The following is a 16,812-nucleotide window of genomic DNA, read 5'->3' as shown; positions in this document are numbered from 1 at the left end:
CTAGACATGTAAATGATGACCTTTGATGTTTTTCTTATATTATCCAAGACAGACTCTGCAGTATATTGGTGGTAGTAAATTAACTCCCTAGAGACTTGAGGCTGTCAGTCAACAGACAGGCAGCAACAATGGGTGTAAGCATGGTGACAGGTGAGGAAATGGTATAAAGCTGGATTTTGTCCATGTTGTTGTTGTTATGTGCCATCGAGTCTCTTGTGACTCATAGCGACGCTATGTACAACAGCCCTAAACTCTGCTCTGTCCTGTGCCAATCGCACTGTCTCTGACACACCCATCCCAATTACCCCAGTCACTGAATCAATCCACCTCAAAGAGGGCCTTCCCCTCCTGTGCTGTCCCTCCACTCTCCCAAGCATGATGTCCCTCTCCAAGGACCGGTCTCTCCTCACAACATGTCCAAAGTATGTTAGACGGAGCCTCAGAATCCTTGCCTCCAAGGAGGCACCCAGTTTAACCCTCTCCAGGATGAATCTGTTTTCCTAACAGTCCATGGTACCCTCAATACTCTTCTCCAGCACCACAGCTCAAAGGCATCAATTCTCCTTCTATCCTCCCTGGTCATTGTCCAACTCTCTGATGCATAATAGATTATCCAGGAGGCTGGGCTCTACGAGGAGAAATGTGGGGTCAAGATTGGTGGACTATCTATCAACAATCTGCGTTATGCAGATGACACAACCCTGCTTGCTGAAACTGACGAGGACCTGAAGCACCTGCTGCAGAGGGTCAAGGACTGCAGCCTCCAAAATGGATTGAGGATCAATGTCAAGAAGACAAAGATTCTCACCACTGGACCAATTGGCAGCATCAGGATGGATGGTGAAGAGATTGAGATTGTTCACAGCTTTAGTTTGCTTGGCTCCACAGTCAACACTCTTGGCACCAGCTGTCAGGAAATCAAAAAGCGTATTGCGATGGGAAAGTCTGCCGTTAGGGACCTCTCCAAAGTACTGAAGAGCAATGGTGTCTCTCTGGAGACTAAGGTGTGTGTGATACAGGCCATGGTCTTTGCAATCATTTGTTATGCTTCAAAGAGTTGGATATTGTCCATAGGATCTCCATAAGTTGGAAATGGCTGACAGAACAGAGCAACAAGAATTCTGCATAAGAATGATAGTCTATTTTTTTTTATTTTATTATTTTTGTGTGCGTGTACCGTCAAATCAGATCTGACTGGTACAGGAGGAGATTGCCCCTCCTTCCCCGGCAGAGCATCTGGCGGATTCGAACCGTGCACCTCTGGGATTGTAGTTGCAGCTTCTTGCCACTAGGCCACCAGAGCTCCCCAAATGATAGTCTATTTTTAATCTGACCATTAAATAACTCTGAATGAGCCCTCTAAAAGAAAAAGGAAAGGAGAATGAATGAACTTCTTGTCAAAGTGATTGGAAACTCACGGAGACTTTATGTACCACAGGGTAAAACTGATCTACAGGTTTTTCTGAAGCACATATATACTGTACTATCTTCCTAGGGGTAAGCTAAAGAAATTGCTGTTGTTATTGTTTGGTGCCATCGAGTGGGAATTAACTCATAGCTGACACTCCAGAATATTTTCAAAAGCAGAAATCACACCGGATGAGATTGGCCATCTTTCTCCTGTGGAAGATTTGGCAGATTTGAACCAGGTGCCTTTAGGTTGGCAGCGCAGCTAAGAAACTAAGTGAACAGAAATTTATTTTCTAACAGTTCTGAAGGGTCAGCAATTTGAAATCTAATCAATGCCATAAGCTATGGTCCCTCCAAATATAAAGGGAGAAACCTTTGCAAATAATGGTCTTTTTTCCTTTTTCAAATCTAATCCTAGGACATTTTAATAATTTTCCTTTTTAATGCACTGTCAAGAAACTCTAGAATAACGTTTTGCTCACTAGTATATGGTTAATGTCTAGAACAAAGCTGAAGTAATTAATCTGTTTTCCATTATATCTTGTGCAAACATCCTTGAAATGATTATCCCGAACAAGATGATGGTTAACAGTCCTGTTTTTAAGACAGAAATATGAAAACCCAGTGGCTTCTAATTCATGTCTATTCAAGTTACAATCTTTCATTAAAAACATTTTGTTAGTATTTAATAAATAAAATGTTCTATGTTAAAGAAATTAAAAGAAAATATTGATTTGATTCATTAAGTTCCAAATGAGCAGTTGGAGAGTTTTGAAGAATGCAAACTATACACAGCTTGGTGCACTTTCAAAATTACAACTAAAAAAAAATAAAGAGAGATATTCAGACCAGACATCTTTTGACTTTGCTAACAGCAAGCAGCAAAGCAGCATAGTTGAGGATGGACAATGAAAATCTATGCACAGCTTGATTCCAAATAGGTGCTGCTCATAATTATAGAAGTAGGGCTTCAATAAGTCGAGTATGTCCTCATTCAAAATTGATGATGATTTTTTTAGTTTCTTCCAACCCATCACATCCTCTATCTTAAAGAATCTTACAGATACTAACTTCTTCCTAAAGCTGTATTTTAGGGTTGCATTTAATAAATTGTTAATGTTGTTAGGTGCCGTTTAGTTGGGGATGACTTATAGTGAATCTGAGAACAACAGACCTGAACCCTGCATCCTCATCCCCTTTCATGCACTTAAGTCATTACTGCAGTCTCTCACTGTGCCAATCCATCTCACTGAGGGTCTTCTCTTTCACTGACCCTCCCCTTTCCATGCTTGATGCCCCTCACCAAGGAATAAGCCTCCTTGAGGACATGCCCACAGCATGTGAGACTTTGTCATCCTTGCCTCGAAGGAGCACTCTGGTTACACTTTTCCCAAGATATGCTTATTTGTTCTTTTGGTGATCGATGGAATAGTCAGTGATCTTCTCCAACACCACAACTCAAAGGCATTGATTCTTCTGTTATTCTTATTCATTGTCCAGCTCTAAGATGTGTAGCAAGTGACTGAAAAGACCACAGCCTGAATTAGGTGTATCTTAGGCATTCAACTGGAGATCATTGCGCAACCCTTAGTATTTTGGAGAGGTTCCTGAAAACAGACTATCCCAATGCAATATCTCCCAGTCTCTGTTGATACCAATGTACTAATTTCATATTTTTTTAATATTTGGAAATACTTCTTATATTTTATTTTGATTATTTTTTTCTCCAAGTAGCTAAAATTATTTCTTCTCCCATTTCTTTTTTTAAAACCTTTTTTAAAATGAATTTTAGTGAGTTTACAAAGACTTTGGGTTTCCATTCATTCATTGTTGCACTTTTCTTCCTGCCCAACCTCCCCTGCCCCAGTTTGCTCGAAAAGTAAAAGAAAAATTCTTTCATTGTTATACAATCCCTCCCCCCAAGTCCACTCCACTCCATTATGCAGCATAAATTCTTAAGTAGATATTTATCTTAATACTGAATTTAAGCTGTGTTCTTAGATATGAAGATTTATTAGGCATAATTTTCCCTCATAATAACTCAGGTTAGTCAATAACTCTCTATTTTACATTGGACTTTGAGTATTTACAGAGCAGATTGGTTTTCTAGTCAATCATTGTCACACATTTTGTTTTATGATGTTAACTAAAGCACCACACTGTGACAGCACTTCCTCTTGCTCCCTGTGATTCTTGCTTCTGCTAAACCTACTGTCATCTTCCTTCCTGCTCTCTGAGCTTTATTACTGTATGTGTTGTCCTTCAACCTTGTGCAATTGCTTGTTCTAAAAACAATGTACTTCACTGGTGCTATTTTTCAACTTTAAAAAAAACCCACACAAACCCAACATGAAAACTTAGGTTCATTTCTGATCTTGGTAGCTCTCCATTAGGTTTCTCAGTCTATAAATCTTTACATAAAGTGACTTATCTTTCTCCAATGGAATAACTAGAGGATTCAAACAGCTAACATTTTGGTTAAAAGCCAACATGTAGCGTGCCACCAGAGTTTCTTGTTCACTTTCGAGGCCTGTCTATTGTTTGGCTGAGAGTTGAGCTACAATCAGGTTCAAGGTGTGGCTGAGGGTCTTAGTCTAAAGGGTTCCATCAAACTCCATCAAATAAGTAAGCCTGGCTACTTTTATAACTTTGTTGTTGTTTTATTAACAACGTCAGGCTGGAGACTAAGGTGTGCCTGATCCACACTGTAGTCTTTGCAATTATGTGCTATGCATCGGAGAGTTGGACAGTGAATAGGGATGATAGAAACAGGATTGATGCCTTTGAGCTGTGGTGCTGGAGAAGAGTGTTGAATATACCATGGACTGCTAGGAGAACAAACAGTTTTGTCCTGGAGAGGGTGAAGCAGGAATGCTCCTTGGAGTCAAGGATTCTGAAGCTTCATCTGACATACTTTGGGCATGTTGCAAGGAGGGACTGGTCCTTGGAGAGGGACATCATGTTTGGGAGAGTGGAGGGATGGCGCAGGAGAAGAAGACCCTAGACGAGGAGGATCAATTCTGTGATTGGGGTGGTAGATGAGATGAATTGATTCTGGGACTGGAGTGGTGGGAATGAGTGTATTTGAGATGGCGAGGTTGGCACAGGATAGAACAGCTTTTAAGGCTCTTGTACATGGGGTCGCTATGAGTCACAGGCGACTCGATGGCACATAACAACAACAACAACAGATGATATAGATACTGAATAGCTTCTTCTGAGTGCATATTCTTTGAGGAGGTGTCACAGAGCTGGGCATTCAAAGAAATGTAAAAGTTCTTGGGATTACATATTCCACATAATGTGTCAATTGTGACTCAGTAGTTAATTGGTGAGGCCCCTAACTTGAGTGCTTTCTTATATTGTTACTTGTTTCAAAGCTTTCATATTTAATATGACAAAAGCTTTCAAGGTCATTGTATTGTAGTTAGAAGGTCACAAAAGAAAACAAAAATGCACCTTTAAAATTAAATCACAGTGTCAGTAAAGGCTCCAGTGAGAAATAAGTGATGAACCTTCTGTTAGCAAAGTGTTCCTTTCGTTTAGTAATGGATTAGCACATCAGCTTGTATCAAATGGATGAGCTCAAGGACTTAGATCTAAAAGGCAGTTTTTATTCATTCTCTGGTTTTAAAGCTATAAGGAAGTAGCTGCTAAGGTGTCCTGCCACTCCTTGTTTGAATCAGATTCTCAACCTCTAAAGCACATCTGAAGTTTCTGGGTGGTGCAAACTCATGGCTGCTCTTTGAAAAGTTCAGGGCCACCCGGAGAAGCCTCAAAAGATAGACCTAGTGTCTACTTAGGAAAATCCAACCATTGTGAGCTCTATGGAGCCAAGTTCTATGATGATACTTAAGGAATTTCCATGAGGCGTTCAACTTGGCAATGTATTTTGATAAGCCCCAGCGGTGTAGTGTGCTATATGTCACACTGATAACAAAAAGGTCTGCAATTCAAATCCACCTGGCACTCTGTAGAAGAAAAAAAAAGGCTCATCTCCTCCCAAAGAAATGCAGCCTTAGAAAGCTTATGGAAGGTTGCTCTGAATCAGAATCAACTCAATGGCCATAGGTTCAACTGCAACTGGACAGGATTCATTTGAGGTAAGAAACCTCGCTGTAATGTTGAAGGAACGTGGTTCTAATCCACCAGCTGCTCCACGAGAGATGGATGGGCCAGCTCCTCCCATTCAGTTAACTATTCAGTTAACCCACCAGAGGGTTAGCTATGGGTTGGTTCTGACTCAACAGTACACAGCAACAAAAATATCTATTGAAAGAAAGTTCACCATATTTAAGTAACTGCTTTTTCATTTTGATAGAAGTTTAGTATGCATATCAATTTTCTAGTTTCCTAGGTCTGCCAAAAGGTCTCACAAACTGTCTTAAAACAACAGACTGTTCCTCTCACAAATCTAATGTCAAAATCAACTTGTCTATTTTACTGATTTTCATTCACTCATCTACAGGTTTTCTAGAACACCAATTACAAATGCACAATGCCATTGTTGATTTCATCTTATTGAAACCTTTCTGTACCCTCCCTTTCCATACACCCTATTCATCTATTCACAAATTTCTTCTCTCCCTCTTCTCCTGTCCTTGTCAACCCTTCACAATGTTTATATCGATGGTAAACCTTTCTTTCATTTCTTTTTCCCTTCCCTCCCCCCATTCAATCAGGTAAGCAGGTCCCGTTCCAGACTGTTAAATGCAATGCACATAATGTCTGATCATCCAATCATTTCAGGCTGACCTTCCTCTCGCCTACTCCAATACAGTGTTCATTATCTATGCATCCTTTTCCTGCTGTTCCCTCAGCCCTCTTATGTTATTTCACTCAGCATAATGTCCTCTATGCAAGATCTCCTCGAAGGCTCTAGGAGAGAAGATGCCTGCCTTTGCCTCTTCTTGCCAGCTTCTGGTGGTTGATGGGAATCTTTAACTTTCTTTGATCATTGGCAGCATAATGCTTCCATCTTCCTACATCTGTCTGTCTGTCTCTTTGTCTCTTCCACTGTAAGGAGTCTTCCAGTTCTATTAGATTAAAGTCTACCCTCATGACCTCATTTTAATTTGGTTACATCTACAGAGGTTTTATTTCCAAATAAGATCACAATCACAGGGTTGGAGACTCAAATTATCTTTTGAAAAGACAAAATTTAACCTATGATGAGTTGAAGGTGGAATTTCAACGTCTAGCACAGACATTACCTCGTGAATATTCTTATTGGTTAGAGTTCTATTTCTTAATGTTTTGTATCTACAGATCATAATTGAATACCATTAGCTATGGTTCTCAAGGCAATACAGAGATATTTAATCATTTTGAAGAACACTTTTTGGTTTCTTTTAGATATTTCAAATTAAAAGAAGGCTGGCATTAATGGACATCTCTAAGACATTTCTACAGGTCATTGGCATTGTAAATGTGTTGCTACTTAAATCAGAGACACTGTCAACAAATTTCTTGAAGTAGTCATGGTGAAAATATCATATTTTATGGCTTGTCATTGATTAACAAGCAAATAATATTGAGGCTGTGCAAACTCTTGAATAACTTGAGCGATTTTCAAAGATTACACAGAGAATGTTTTGCAAAAGAACAAAAACTAATAAATATGAACATCAATCTGTGAGCTGTGCCTCATTAATTCCTACACACCAGTGAAGTTAGAGTAAAGCAAAAATATTCATTGTATAATGACTGAGGACATGTGTAGGGGAAGTTTTTAAAATCCTATTTTTTATTAATAATTTAAGAGAGTATATGAAATTCCCTTTCCAGTAAAATAAATTTGCATTGCCTAAGTTTGACACATAAAATACTATCTAGGATCAAATACATACAAGTAAAATAGCTAGAAAAACAAGGTAAAATAAAATTTTCAGCTATTAGTATATAGACATACACATAACAAATGTGTTTCTACATACATATATTCAAAGACATATTTGCTACAAATATCAATTTGCTTGCTCCAAATTATTTTGCTTTGTTTTGTTTTGGTTTTTATCCTCATAACAAAATTCTTCTTTACTAAGTCCATATTTACCCCATTCTCAGTCTCGAGTGATCACATGACTCAGAGCGATTCAGTGACTTGCTAAATTTTGAACTGGGTCTTCAAGAATTGGTACAAATTTTGTGAGCAAGAAGGAAAGCACTAGGGGACAAGGGAATTGACATCAATAGAGCCTTGGAGAGTAGGAAAAGGCAGTTCCATTTGGCAGCAGGCAGTGATAATGAATTTGGGAGGTTACTAGCCAAATGGTGGAAGATCAGACTGAGGCCAATTTATGGCAGACATCGAATGCCATGCTCAGAAACCTTTCCTCTGTTCTGTGAGACCAAGAATGGGCTAGAAGATTTTTCAGCACAGCGATGACATGATCTGATCTGGGCTGTAAGATTAATTCTGCAGTACATGGCAGAATGAAAGATGGAGACAGAAGACTGGAGGTTGGGACATCTTTGTCATGCCTGATAATATATCTTTTAAACTTTTCTTTTTTTAATGTCACTCAGCAACTATGAGAACTTCAACTATACTTTACAGATGTGATTCTTTGTCAGCGCTGACATTCATTTCCCATTTTCTGTACTGATGAGTGATAGAAGGCGGCCTGAGATGACACTCCGAAGAATGGTTGAAATAAGGTCAAAGTGAAATCCGATTAATTAAGAAGGTAGACGATTCTGTGTGTCCATATACACATAGTCAATTTTTGCCATATGCAACTAGTAATAACAATAAGCATGGAACAAAAAAGGATTTTTGTAGAAAGGAGAGAAAAAGGCTACATAGTGAATTCAAAGAAAAGTTGTCTGGTTTTAATTTAAAGTACTTATCCTTTTTTTACGTCAAAGTATTTCTTTGAAGCCTTTCCATATTAGTATAAAAATTTGAGGTATTCATTCATTCTCAGCCTCTGGGATCACGTTAGCTTTACAAACTGTGATGTCCTTACAGTGGGATAGCTGACAGCAAACATGATGTGTTTTCCTGCACTTGCTCTTTTCTGATGACATTTACCAAAGTAAGCAAGACTTTGTCTTATCATCCTTTAGTGTATGTGTCAATAGATACATATACATATATATGGATATATACAGATACGTGTGTGTATATGTACACACAAATAAACGTGTGTGCTTGGTATTTTCTTTTTTGTTTAAACCAGATTCTATAAACATTTATTTCACTCTTGACACATGTACTTTTTAAAATGAACTATGTGCAACCAAGCCGAAGGTGGTATAGCACTGGTCTGTGCGTTGCTGTACAGAGGTAACTCGTGGTTGCTGTGCTGCTGAAGCCTGTGACAGTGATGTGCCAATCGTGGTAATGGGCACCCATGGTGGACAGTGTTGGCTGGAGCTTCCCGACTAAATCAAGCCTGGAAGCAGGAGTGGCATCCACTTCCAAAACGACTTGCCTCTGGAAACTCTATGTACGAACAGTGCTCAGGCTGTTCGTTCATAGGGTCGCTATGAGTCGTCTACGACTCGACGGCATTAAACAACAGCAACAACAATAGCATAATTAGCGATGGCTCTAACTTTTTCCCAAAATATATTTAACTTCCCTGATTCTGTATATAAACAGACTCAACCAAGAAAGCATGTTAATTGTACCCCTGTTCCTAGGTTCACCTTTTAATATGTTGATATCTGTTGGATGCTTCTCAGACCAGGGCGCTCATTTAGGATCTAACTCTGAAATGGCTGCTTGATGTCTCTGGCATGTTAAAGCCTCCTATGGCCTTAAACTATTTTCTAGAACTTCTTATCCAACATAATCTTAGCGGCTAATGCTAACAATTTCCCAACTCTAAGATCTATCTAAAGACTAGCAACAATAAGAGTTTTTATGAGTAAATTTTATTTTGAGTCCTCATATACATGAAAATGCTTTTTATTGTTGTTATTAAACTTAATAATTTGGCTGGAGGTAATAATAAAGTAGGATATTATTGTCTTCTGGGAGTCAGTGCTGTGCTGAGAAATCCTGGTACCAGTGCCATTGAAAACCTTTGTAGCTATTCTTTATGTTTTCTAAACTTTCTTGATTATGTCCTTTTATTTTGAACATTTTTAAGAATGTATCCTTATCTTCTCGGTTCATTCAGGAACTTCTTAAAACATGGGTCTAGGTGTAGATCTGTTTTCATTCAGTATGCACATTATGTAATATCTCATTTTAATCTGAAAATTGGCATCCTTTAACTGAGAAATCTTCCCTCACAAAATTCATGGTAATTTTCTATCATTCATGTCTTGTCTTTTAAAAGATCCCTAATAATTAGAATTTGAATCTCTATATGTCTTTGCTCTTCTTGTATATTCTCTAAACGCTCCTCCTCATTTAAATATCTAAAATCACCATTTAATTCCTTAAATGTTCCATTTTAAAACAAAGAGCATTTTAAGCTTATTTTATGGTTATACCTTTAAAAATACAGTTTAGAATATTAGTGATCTTTTCACCTTTTTTTTTCAGTTATCCGTTTCACTTTGAGTCAAGTGTCTTCTCTCCCTGTTCCCTTACCTCCTCCCCTCCTCTCTTCTGTTTTTCTCTCCTTGTTTTCTCTGGTTATGCTGTATTTCTTTCTCATGTTACTTCCTATCTTCTGTTTTTCTCTCCTTGTTCTTTCTGGCTATGCTGCCTTTCTTTTCCATGTGACTTGCTTTCTTTGCTTGCCAAGTAATATTAGGATATTTAGACTTTTTTTTTTTCAATGACCTGGATTAGAATTACTTCTTCTGCTACACAGGTACATTTGCTCTCCAGAGAAATTTCTCTTTGAGTAGAAATTTAGACTCAGAGTTCCATGTGGTAAGAGGTCTGTATTATAAACTGATAGATAACAAGTTAGATTAACACTAAATTGTTAGCTACCAGACCACCAAACCATCAAAAACTCAAAGTTTTCTAAGGAGTTAACATTGAAATTCTTAAGCTGCACTGCAATCTCAGAGGTATATGGTTCAAATCCACCAGATGCTCTGCTGGAAAAGGAGGGACAATCTCCTCCTGTACCAGTCAGATCTGATTTGACGGTACACACACACACACACACACACACACACGAATAATAAAATTAAAGACAAACAAACAAAAAAGCATTGAAATTCTTATCCTTGTCTCCAGATATTTCACTTAATCTTTTTTTTTAATAGTAGAGTTCTCTGCTATAAAAGAATACATAAAGTCCATATTGGTCCTGTATGCTTCTGAAGGAAAGGGATATGAGGTAACTAGTTGATACAACTATCTCATATGTCCTATGTAAAGACTGCCAGTGAATTCTCCTATTTAGGAATTCATTTTTATTTTTGAAATAAAACTTACCTTTTTAACAGTGAGCTAATTTTACATGAGGTTTAGTTCAAGGAGAAGTTACCCCTGAATTCTCAGCTATCTACTTGTCATGTACTATGGCCTAAAGAATTATGTTTATTTCATTAATCTACCTGTTCTCATCTATATTCTTTTGGAACTCTGTGGGAATCGCTCCTTCATTGGTGACCATCATAGTTTTTCCTTAGCTATTATAGGTTTGTTCTCATCCAAAAAAATGCTTGTTTATGTAAAATCAATTAATTTCTACTTCCTTTTATTTCAAGAGGTCATTGTGCAACAATGAATGAATGGAAATCCAAAGTCTCCATAAACTTTCATTTAAAAAAAAAGTCTTTAAGTGATTGGGAATCAGACTGCTATGGTATGATACCTAACATAGCGTCCTGAACGTCAAACTGTGAGTTACTGTTGTTTTCAATGGGGGAACAGATTTGCATTCTACGCAGGACAGAGGAAGAAAAGGCATCTTCTATATTCTCCATGCCAACCTGTTGTTTCTGAAAAAGGCACAGAAATACAAGGCACCTGTTTCCCATCAGGGTCTTAATGGCTCACCTGTAGTCACTTGTGCTAACAGCAGATTTTAAAACATCATGAAAATTGTTGTGTTTCCAATAGCAAGAGTTCCTCACCAGCAACAACAACCTGTACCTTGAGAATGGAATCGTGGCCAAAATGACAATATTTGAAATCTACCACCAGTATTCACCACTACCGTTCACATTTCCCAGAAGGAACAGTGCAGTGATGAGTGTGTAAAAACCTCTCTCAGGGTAAAAACCCATTGATGGTGGTTGTTGTTACGTGTCATTGAGTGAACTATGACTCGCAGTGAATTTATGAAGAATAGCTCTGAACTCTACCCTATCTTGATCTAATCTTACTGTCCTTGTCACACCTATCCCCATTATTAGAGTCCCTGTGTCAATGCATCTCATCCAGGGTTGTCCTATGCTGTGCTGACCGTTCACCCTTCCAAACATAATGGCTTTTCCCCAGTATTGGTCTCTCCTGGCAACATGACCAAAGTATGTGAGACAGAGCTTCACAATCCTTGCCCTCATGGAGCAAACTGGTTTCATTCCCTCAAAGAAATGTTTGTCCTCTTGGAAGACCATGACATGTTCACTACTCTTCTCCAGCACTACAATTCAAAGGCATTAATTTTTCTCCTATCTTCCTTAGTCATTGTGCAGCTCTCTGATGCATAGCAAGTAATTCTGAAGACTATGACCCGGATTAAGAATACCTTAGTCTCTAGGCTAACATTGTTGCACTTTAGCTCTCTAGGGAGGTTCCTAAGAGCAGAACAACAGAGTGATTTTTTTTTTTTTTGTATAGTGGAATAAGAAGAAGCTATTAACGCTACAAATCTCTCCCATGTATTGATTGATGATCATAACTCCACTGTAATTTAATTTTTTTTTGAAGATGTATAAACTATTTATTAACAGATGAAGCCTACAGACTTATTTCTTCTTGGACACACCCACAGTACGGCCCCGACGGCCAGTGGTCTTGGTGTGCTGGCCTCGAACTCGAAGGCCCCAAAAGTGGCGTAGCCCTTTGTGGGCACGGGTCTTCTTCAGTCGCTCCAGGTCTTCACGGAGCTTGTTGTCCAGACCATTGGCCAAAACCTGACTGTATTTCCCATCCTTCACATCTTTTTGTCTGTTCAAGAACCAGTCTGCAATCTTGTACTGGCGTGGATTCTGCATAATGGTGATCACACGCTCCACCTCCTCTTCAGTAAGCTCTCCTGCCCTCTTGGTGAGGTCAGTGTCTGCTTTCCTCAACACCACATGAGCATATCTTCGCCCTACACCCTTAATGGTAGTGATGGCAAAGGCTATTTTCCGCCGCCCATCGATGTTAGTGTTGAGTACTCGCAAAATGTGCTGGAACTTCTCTGGGATCACTAGAGACATAGCGGCGGCAGCAACGGCGGCGTGTAGGCCTCCGGTGGAAGAGTGTAATTTAATTTTAAAGCAGATAAAATATGAATAAAATTTTTTTTAAAAAAGTTAACAAAAGTTTACTGAAAACTTGGATTTCCATTCATTCATTGTTGCACATTTTCCTCCTTCCCCCTCCCCTTAGCAGTTAACATTTTATTAGTGGCATAGTTATTTGCTCCTTGGTGTGGACAGATGAAATAAAAGCAAATTTCTATAATAATATATAAATGTAAAGCAGGAAAACCAGCCTAGAGATGAGAGTGCTTCTTGTAAAAAAGAAAGACAAACACTGAAAGTCTGAAGTTGAGCACTGAATGTGAACTTATCCCCATGTTTATCTGTCCCTAGTACATCACGTGTTTCCACTTAAGGTTGCCAACTTGAATACTCAGAGCATACTTAGATGAGTATACGAAAAATGGTACTAATGGTCATGAAAGAAGAATTTCAAGTTGCCCTGAAGCAAATGGAAAATATGCAAGGCCCTAGAAACTCATGGAATAGCAATTGAGGTGTTTTAATAAACATTTACAACCTTGCACAATGCCAAGAAATGTGGAAGGCAGTTGCTTGTTCAACTGACTGGCAGAGATCTGTATTTGTTCCCATTTAAAAGAAATATTTAAAAGAGTGTGATAATTATAAAATAATATCCACTATAATTAATATCATGTGTGTGTAAAATTTGCTAAAATTATTTTTTTTAAAAATAGCTGGATCAGTACATAGACAAGGAACTGCCAGAAATTCTATCTGCATTCGGAAGAGGCCATAGCACAAAGGATGTCACGATGGTGTCAGATTAATCCTGGCTGAGAATCTAAGCAAAGAATTCCAGAAAGATGTTTACTTGTGTTTTACTGACTATGCAAAAACCTTTGAATGTGTAGATTATAATAGATTATAGATAGTACTGAGATGAATTAGAATCTGAAAACATTTAACTGTGCTCTTGTGAAGCTAACACATTAACCACAAAACAGTTGAGTAAACAGAAAAAGAAAACACTCCCTGGTTTGAAAATCAACCTTTCTTCTTCACTATCTTTTTATCTGTACCCAAGCAAATAATTCAAGAAGTGAGATTGTATGAAGAAAAATGCAGCCTCTAGATTGGAGGCAAGCTCATTACCAACCTGTGTTACGCAGATGACACAACATTGCTTAGATAAAGTAGAAAAAAGACTTGAAGCACTCACTGCAGAAGACAAAACTATAATCTTCAGTATAGATTTTATATCAATATCAAGAAAACAAAAATACTTACTACTGAATCAATAGACAACACGACAGATGGAGAAAAGATTGAACTTGTCAAATACACATTTTATTTGGATACACAATCAATACCCATGGCAGCAGCATTTAAGGAAGAAAAAAAAAGGCGTTACATTGGGAAAATCTGCTGTCAAGGACCTTTCCAAATAAAGAACAATAGTGTAATTTTAAAGACCAAAGTGCACCTTACCCAAGCCACAATTTTCAATTATTTCATATGTATCTGAAAGTTGGACAATGAGCAAGATGACAGAAGAATTGATGGCTTTTAATTGTGGGGTTGGAGAAGAATATTGAATATTTCATAAACCAGCCAAAGAACAAATAACTACATAATAGAGGAAGTAAAAACAAAATGTTCCTTAGAAGCAACATTAGAGATGATGAAAGTTTATCTCACCTTGAAAATTTTTTTACGTGGAATCAATCCTTGAGGACAAATATCGTGCTGGGGAAGGTGGAAGTCAGACAGAAAGGCTTTCAAATGATGGATTGATACAATGGGATGAAGCATGACAGAGACCATGAGGATGGTGGCACAGGGAAAAGTTCAGATCCTTTGTTCATAGGTGCACTAGAGTAGTAGTCAACTCAGTGACACCTAACAACAAACTGGGACCATGTCATGCGAAGAAACCTCTGCCTTAATTAAAAGACAAGTCTATCCACTGTTTCTTACACTATAACATATATTTTATATCTCCCTTATCCTCACTTAATACTAAAAATCTCAGTCACAGTTGTTTTCCATCTCTTCCTCAAGCCATTAGCATCACAGTGTTACCTTAGCTTGAGTTCTCCCTAAAAGCAAAACAGGAGGCAAGACATGCCTATAGGTAGTGATCTTTATCAAATGAAGAAGAAGTGAGCTGGCAAACATGCCTCACTGAAAGAAGGTAAATAAGCCAAGTGCAACTGTGAGATTAACCACTGAAGGGCTTAATATTTTTTGTGGATTTCCAAGAACCAATGTAAAATTTATTTAGCAGTGGTCTATTGCAGATACTAATGAGAAATACGTACTCCATTAATCAGGTTCCCCACCTTCTCTGTTCCTATTAATTGTACTTCAAACCTTTCTGGTGGGAGCATGAACTGCAAGGGCTGTTAAGACCGCCACAAGCTCCCGAGGCCACGGCCACAGAGAAATTTCAGGGCAAAACTACAGTGCAGATTGAACCATGTACTGTCAGACTGCACTGGGGTATAAGACAGTTTCTACAACAACAAAAGGAGCTATAGGTAGTCTGACATGATGAGATGCAGACAGAACAACACTCAGGATAAATACTCAGAACTTATTCCTTTGTTTTCTTCTCTTTCCTCTGTATTCTTAACCTCCTGATGACATTGATTTCATATCAGTTTTAAGTATCAGGCCTGTGCTTACAATGTGACCATTTAGTACCCAAATCTTTTATGGTTTTGTACATTTAAATTTATACTTTGTGTAATTTAATTGCTTATGGGAAATCCTGTGTGTTATTTGGCACATCAGTATTTCAGTCTTTTTTTTTCAGATTCTTTGATACATAGTTCAGTACAATCATTCATTCACAACTCACTTACTCTGTCCAACTCAAAATACATCTATATGTATGTACAAACATTATCACAGTCTATTTTAGAACATTTTATTGTAGTTAATCTGTTTTTGAGTCTGAACTGGCTTATAGCTGAGCTTCCAGCAGGGTTTTGGAGGCTGTAAATTATACAAGAGGAGATCACCCATATTTCTCCTGAAGAGTTTTAAAAACCAGGATAGAATATATAAACTGAGTCTTTAAGAGGTCTTACAACTCAAACTTTTTATGAAGCTATGGTTGGTGGAAATGAATACATTTCCTAAAATTATGAAAGTTAGTGGAAAAAATATTCTGAACACCCTATTTGTCTTAAACACATATACCTCAGTAGACTGAGTAAAAGTGAAGTTATTCTTTTTGGTGTGTAACAGAGAAATGACATCTACCTCTTTAATTGCTTAAAGTAATCATTGGGTAAAGGTTCAAGACTGCTTTGCGGAAAACAAAATCTACTTTGTAAAATTCAATTTAAAAATACATTTTAGGTGTTACGTAGCAAATATGCCAGCATCTTATATTATACTTTCAGCAAAGAACAGTAATGAACTGAGATAAATTTTCCTCATATATCAAACTTAGTATTATAGTAGTGACTGCTTTCAAAATGCCCAAGGGCAAATAAAAAAAAACCATGAGTTTTGAGGTGCTTAATAAAGTTTATCTGTGTGTTGCTATATTTTAATCCTTAAATTTTCACATTATTGTGTAATTCCCACCAAAATGCAATGGCTTTTGTTTTTGTCTTTTATTTTTTAATAAATACATCTTTTAATCACTATTGCTTCACCTCTGAGAACCTGAGCTTGATAAAGTCTTCACAAATGTTAATCCATTACCTTCCTTACAATTTTCTAGGTTGATAATTATTGTGAGCACATAGTCATATTGCGTCAACACAATTGAAAGACTATTTCTTCTCTACTTGTTCTCTTTTGAATATGCCTAAAAGATGAAGGTATCTAACAAGAGTTTATATATATCTCATATATATATGATATAGTTTATATCATATATAAATAACTACTGTTGGATTTGAGAAAGAAAACTTCTTGGTCAAATTTTCAAGAGATAAAATAATATCAGATAAATGTCAAGAATAGCATTTCTGAGAACTGTTTTCTATGCTGCTCAGTCATGTTAGACAGGTTTTAAACCTTCTCTCATTCACCTAGAGTCATATTGTAGATCAGACAGAGTTTAATACGGTGATGCCA

The 16,812-nt window shown here is 37.6% G+C and overlaps 1 pseudogene; it reads right to left on the bottom strand.

Annotated features, from left to right (window-relative positions):
• Positions 1-12,246: 12,246 nt before the first annotated feature.
• Positions 12,247-12,705, bottom strand: LOC102873937 (annotated as a pseudogene).
• Positions 12,706-16,812: the final 4,107 nt, after the last annotated feature.

This window comes from Elephantulus edwardii, unplaced genomic scaffold (genome assembly GCF_000299155.1).
Source record: "Elephantulus edwardii isolate Elephantulus edwardi_28Jun2011 unplaced genomic scaffold, EleEdw1.0 scaffold00118, whole genome shotgun sequence".
Classification (NCBI taxonomy): domain Eukaryota; kingdom Metazoa; phylum Chordata; class Mammalia; order Macroscelidea; family Macroscelididae; genus Elephantulus; species Elephantulus edwardii.
This window is presented reverse-complemented; position numbering and strand designations above follow the sequence as displayed.